This window comes from Hypomesus transpacificus, unplaced genomic scaffold (genome assembly GCF_021917145.1).
Source record: "Hypomesus transpacificus isolate Combined female unplaced genomic scaffold, fHypTra1 scaffold_51, whole genome shotgun sequence".
Classification (NCBI taxonomy): domain Eukaryota; kingdom Metazoa; phylum Chordata; class Actinopteri; order Osmeriformes; family Osmeridae; genus Hypomesus; species Hypomesus transpacificus.
The window spans coordinates 1535146-1541145 of record NW_025814024.1 but is presented as its reverse complement, the minus strand read 5'-3'; the positions used below and the strand labels follow the sequence as shown (position 1 = coordinate 1541145).

Below are 6000 nucleotides of genomic sequence, written 5' to 3'. Positions count from 1 at the left end.
CCTCTCTCTCTACATCTACTCTTCCTACTCCCTCTCTCTCTTCATCTACTCTTCCTACTCCCTCTCTCTCTTCATCTACTCTTCCTACTCCCTCTCTCTCTTCATCTACTCTTCCTACTCCCTCTCTCTCTTCATCTACTCTTCCTACTCCCTCTCTCTCTTAATCTACTCTTCCTACTCCCTCTCTATCTTCATCTACTCTTCCTACTCCCTCTCTCTCTTCATCTACTCTTCCTACTCCCTCTCTCTCTTCATCTACTCTTCCTACTCCCTCTCTCTCTTCACATCCTATGACTCCCTCTCTCTCTTCCCCTCCTCTTCCCTCCCTCCCTCTCTTTCTGTTCTCCTGCTCTTCCCTCCCATTCTTTCTCCGCACCTCCTTTCCCCAGTCCCTCGCTCTCTTTACCTCCTTCACCAACCCTCTCTCTATGTTACCCACTTTCTACTTCTTCCCACATCTCTTCTCCTCAAGGTCTTCCCAAAAATCATTCCCCGGGAAAAAGAAAAAGAATTTAAGGTAAAGGTTGTCTTATGTAAGGATCATATGCTTATGCATTATGAATAATCTTTTCTTGTAATGACCCCCAAAAAATCAGGCAAATCATCTTATTTGTTATTCCTCTGTTCATATATTTTCAGGCTGCAATTTCCTGTTTAAAAAGAGGGACGTTCAAAGCAGGTAAGCTCAGATGCATGCAATTGTGTTTCATTTAAATTATTTTTAGTGGGGGTTTAATTATTATTAAAGCTTTTTTGAGTTAGCTTGTCCATGAATCCATCTTGCCAGGCTTCAAGTTAAATTTACATTACATTTAGTCATTTAGCAGACACTCTTATCCAGAGCAATTTACAGCAAGTACAGGGACATTCCCCCCGAGGCAAGTAGGGTGAGGTGTCTTGCCCAAGGACACAACATAATTTTGCACAGCCAGGAGTCAAACCGGCAACCTTCTGATTAATAGCCTGATTCCCTAACCGCTCAGCCATCTGACCTTAGGCCGTCTGAAGTAATGCACTTGTGGCCAAACGAATTATCATCCTACAGAGGAACTCCTGGCAGCTACAGGCCTTAGATAGAGAGTGATAGATAGGGGTGGGCCATATGGCCAAAATCTTCTATCACGGTATGAGGAATTTTATATCACGGTTACGGTATATATCATGGTATAGTAATTGTTCTGTAAATTAAGTTAAGACATTTTACCAGTGCCACTAGTGTGGTGGAAAAAACGGTATTGCATGTACTACAAGACGTTACTGGCTATTATTTAAAGGCAACGACAGTACGAGCGTTCCGATTGGCGGATGCACAGTCATGCCATCCGCATGGTGACGTACTCACAGCTCAGAGTTTTACTATCCATATCTAACTTCGGTGTTGGCGTATCAACCTTGTTAAAGCTCGGTCGATACGTTAAAGCCTCAGTTTGATATTTCCCGGCATGTCCTCACTCTCAATTAGTCAGTAGCTAGCCTTCACTAGTCATCCTAAATCAAGAATGCTAGCAACGCCACCAGTGTAATTTTACAACAATAATTTTACAGCACGAGACATACAACTTGAGCAACAAATCAAATTGGTTACCTGCAGAATGGGTCATCAAATATATAATTAATTAGCATCGGCATGAATGTGTACTCCACATCAAAAATTCCGTCAGACCAACGCAAATCTGCATCAAGGTCAAACGAAAATAGCAAATCAAATAAAAGTTAAACTACAATTCTAAATATTGAAGGAATACGATTTATGCAATGGCTTATATACAATACAACAACCAGACATTTAATTGACGTGAAATACAAAAATATCACAAATTTGTAAAGACTTTAGATGCAAGCCCTTTTTGCCCAACCCAAAACATTTAAAAGTAGTCAAAAAGTATACCGCGGTTGAAACGGTATAGCCAAAACTCTCCCGGTTTCTGCCGTCGCACGGTATATACCGTCATACCGCCCGGCCCTAATAGACAGATACAATCCCTTGCAATTTTAGGGGTAAAAGCGCCTGCCCTTTTCCTAACAGTTTCCAAGGATGACTTCCCCAGGTGGTTCTGTGCAACAAACTATCTGACTTGTCAGGTTAACATTTAGGCCCATCGAACTCTAAGAGACTGTACTCTTATCTTTTGGCTATATCTCAAGTTCTTTCCTCCATCTGAAATGTAGCCAACAGCATTTTTCATCACAAGCAACTTGTGAAAAGCCTATAGTTCCTGTTGTTAAAAGTTGAACATTTATCATTAAACATACATTGCCTCTGTGGAGAAACTATCACCAACTTGAATCAGAGAAATTAACTTCTACTCTACTAAAGAACTGCAGTATCCAATAAGGATTCGTTATTCTTTGTGTTAATTATAGTCCTGTAACGGCCACAGATAACAGATTCATATTACTGTCCAAGCATTTGATTTGATTACTATTAGGATTTGAATTTTATTTAAGCCAATACGACAAAATGTGCTTCTCCAAACCCTTACTTATACAGTGTTAAAGGTCCCATGATATGAAAACTTCACTTTAGGAGGTTGTTTAACATTAATATGAGTTCCCCTATCCTACCTATGGTCTAGCCTGGTCCTAACCAGACCCTCGTACATTTCATTTGTACAGAGGGTCTGGGATCTCTCCATTGACCAACATTAACTTCCTTGAAGGCGGGTCCTCTGTTGAAGTGTAAAACAATTGGATCCGCCCAGAACCACTCTGATTTGCCATAACCAATCGCAAGCGTTCGCCTTAGCCAACTCCTTCACCACTACTGTAATGGAGCAAGCTGCCGTAGCTGGAAAATCAAACTTCCCGAACCCCGTGGGGAGGAGGGCCACAACATCATGGCCACCAACAAAACTCAGCAAGGAATGTTCTTGCTCCAGCTTTAACCTATATTCGGCAGCGTTGCCACAACCGCAGAATAGTTTCGCTCGCATCTTTCTCCACCGCCATTACTGAACTACTCAAACAAGTGCACAACATTACATCATCGTTCTCAGCCACTCCCTCTGTTCGCTGATTGGACCTACAACAAATTTGTTTCTGGAAACCGACTTCAGAGCCGAGCTCCCAGACCTAGTACAGAAGCAAAATCCAAATTGAGCGGAAGTACGTAGGAGGGCAGAGCCAGGCTACCTATGGTCCCCCAGTGGCTAGAAATTGCGATATGTGTAAACCAAGCCCTGGATATCCTGCTCCGCCTTTGAGAAAATTAAAGTTCAGATGGGCCCATCTGGAATTTTCCTCTTATGCGTTATAAGGGGAAAGGTTACCTCCCCTTACTCTGCTTTGCCCCTCCAAAGAATATGGCCCGCAAATGATAAAATTAGCTACGACTGTGCAAGCACGATATTGTTTTTTCCTCGAGAGACATCATGGCTTACAAACGACCGAAGTATGGCAGTTAGCCCCGCCTATATCCTCCTCATAGCATTTAAAACTACAGATACAGGAACGGCACATCCTGAGGAAAGCTCATTGCCTTCGTGCAATTCTGCACGAAGGCTGAATTTCGGGAGGAGACTTCAGATACAGTATTAGGGGACCACTAAGGCCTATATAAAAGCATCCAAAAACAGCATGCCATGGGGACCTTCAACTTAAGTCACATAATCTCATGGTGAAATTGTAAAAACAGATAACATTGATCACTGTATTTCACTAACTTTTGATAAAGTAACCACTATGTTATCAAAATTGTACTTACTTAGTCTTACTCTTATTTTTATACATATTTTATACTTAAATTGTTTTATTCTTAGATTTTAGTTCTAAGAAATAGTTAAACTTTTGCACTTTTACTTACTTTAAGATCCGTATGTTTATTGTTTGCCCCTCCCTGCCACCGTAAATTCTGTGTTTGTTCACATACATAGTGAATAAACCATATTCTGATTCTGATGTGTATTTCTTTTCACAGTGTAAAAGAATGGGAGGATACCTGGAAGTCTGCTGTTAATATTTATGTGCCTAGCTGCCTGGTTATTGTTTTAAGAGTTCCCAATTCTATATTTGTTATTGATATACACTGTAACATGTTATGAGCTTATTGTGATACTGTTACGGCCACAATCTTTTTCTCAGTTCAAGTTTTGTTTGTTATCCACTTACATTTACATTTAGTCATTTAGTCACTTCCTGGGTTCTAGGCATCGATTTATGGTTGCCTCCATAAAACTTATAACATGGGTGAGTTGGTGACCAAGCTAACGTTTTCGGGTTTTAGTTTTAGATTCACTGTTAGGTAAGGGAGCGCGCTGGCTCCGCCTTCCCATTGCGGGGAGGGCCAGCGGCTCCCAGGTTTTGGTTTATTTTCATTAACTCAGTCTTGTTTTTCTGTTCAATAAACTTTGGTATTACTTTTATAAACATTGACTTGCATGGTTGGACTCACTTATGTTAGCCTACAAGCAACCGTCTGATCCTTTGCTTGGTGGAGGTAAGAGTAGACTACCTATGAAGAGAAAACTTAGATTAAAAGTTAGGCCATCACAAGCGGATGTAAATTTGTTATCTTATTAACACCACATTACATACAATGTTAAATAATGGATTCCTTGTGGCTGAATATGAATAATCTGTACTGGGAGTGTGGCGCGATGACGTCACATTCAGAATAATCCATGCCTTAATAAAGGTGATGGCATGAAGATAGGCTATATGAATTATACATTATATATTCTATTTTTTTGCAGTTGACACGTGGTAAGACTTATACAAGTTTTTAAAGTAATTGAATAGGTCATTAAATAATGTGGGCTACACTTAACTAAAATGATAACCATAGCGAACTTACGTGGACTACAAATATAGCGCATATTAGCGTTAAAACATATTGGCGGGGTTGTGGGAAATGTAGTTCTTTTTTACTTTCAATTTAAAAACTAATTTTTTGAGAAGATCTTTGTCCTCAGTTACATTTAAATCACTTAATATGACAAATATACATTCATTGGTCTTTTATGAAAGACAAAATGTATCAGTACTCGAAAAGTCAACATTTAAATATCTTTATATGTAAACTTTACTTAACATTATTTGACATCATAATCTTTGAACATGGTTCCAGTATGATGTGAAGAGTGTCAATATTGGTCTAAATACAAAATCCCAGGATGATCCTAGCTTCAGATAGGAAAGAATATTGAATTTAATTTTAGGAAAAATTACCTTTTCTAGGTGGCGCTGTTGATCCCCTGTAGGGGCTAGGGTTATGAAACTAAAAGACACAGTTTATCTAACCCCAGTCATTCACTGTACCAAGCCAGGACTATGTGCCATGAAAGGAACCCTAATTACCATACTACTACTAAATACAGGGCTTTAAGGTGACCCCTGGCAAGGGTTCAAAGGTCAATATATCAGATAAGGGTTTACAGGAATGTGTCAAATTTACATAAATGAACCCGCAAGCTAAGACCTTTCCAAAAATGGGTTTGACGTTGTTGTACGACAGTCTTATTAAAATCCAAATCTGCCATTGCAGTGAGGTATCTTTACAAGTATAGATTCCAAGACCATTCATAATCTAAATAGACGACATCAGTGGTCAAAGTCAAATTATGTTTTGGTGGCACATAGTCCTGGTTTAGCACAAACAGAACCAGGGTACAGAACCACTTGTGCATTTGTTTATCCCCAAACTTAAAAGATGATTAGTTGCTCTGCATAAGACATGGTCTGAACAGACAGCGCTAGGGTTAGGGGTTTGATGTCCTTGGTGGTACATGTTCGTGGCTTGCCCTGTCGAATATTTTGGACTAGTAAATACTTTTTTTCACATGGCTTTACCTCTAAGCCAGATAGAGGCTCAACAGCGCCACCTTGAAATGTTCATTTTCAAAATCTAAAATGTGTCTTGTACTCCAATGTATGCTGCTACCGGGCTGAAAATGTCCATGTTGCTCCATTGAGACATTCCATGCAGTGTGACAAAAACGTTCAAAACTCGAATTTAATATAAAATAAAAGTATGAGAAAAAGACATTCCAAAGTTTACTTTTG

At 39.6% G+C, this 6000-nt stretch overlaps 1 long non-coding RNA gene across 1 annotated transcript; it reads left to right on the top strand.

Annotated features, from left to right (window-relative positions):
- Positions 1-331: 331 nt before the first annotated feature.
- On the top strand, positions 332-3936 carry LOC124465477. Its single transcript, XR_006955813.1, has 3 exons — positions 332-517; positions 640-679; positions 3917-3936. It is a non-coding gene; the product is annotated as an uncharacterized LOC124465477 (long non-coding RNA).
- Positions 3937-6000: the final 2064 nt, after the last annotated feature.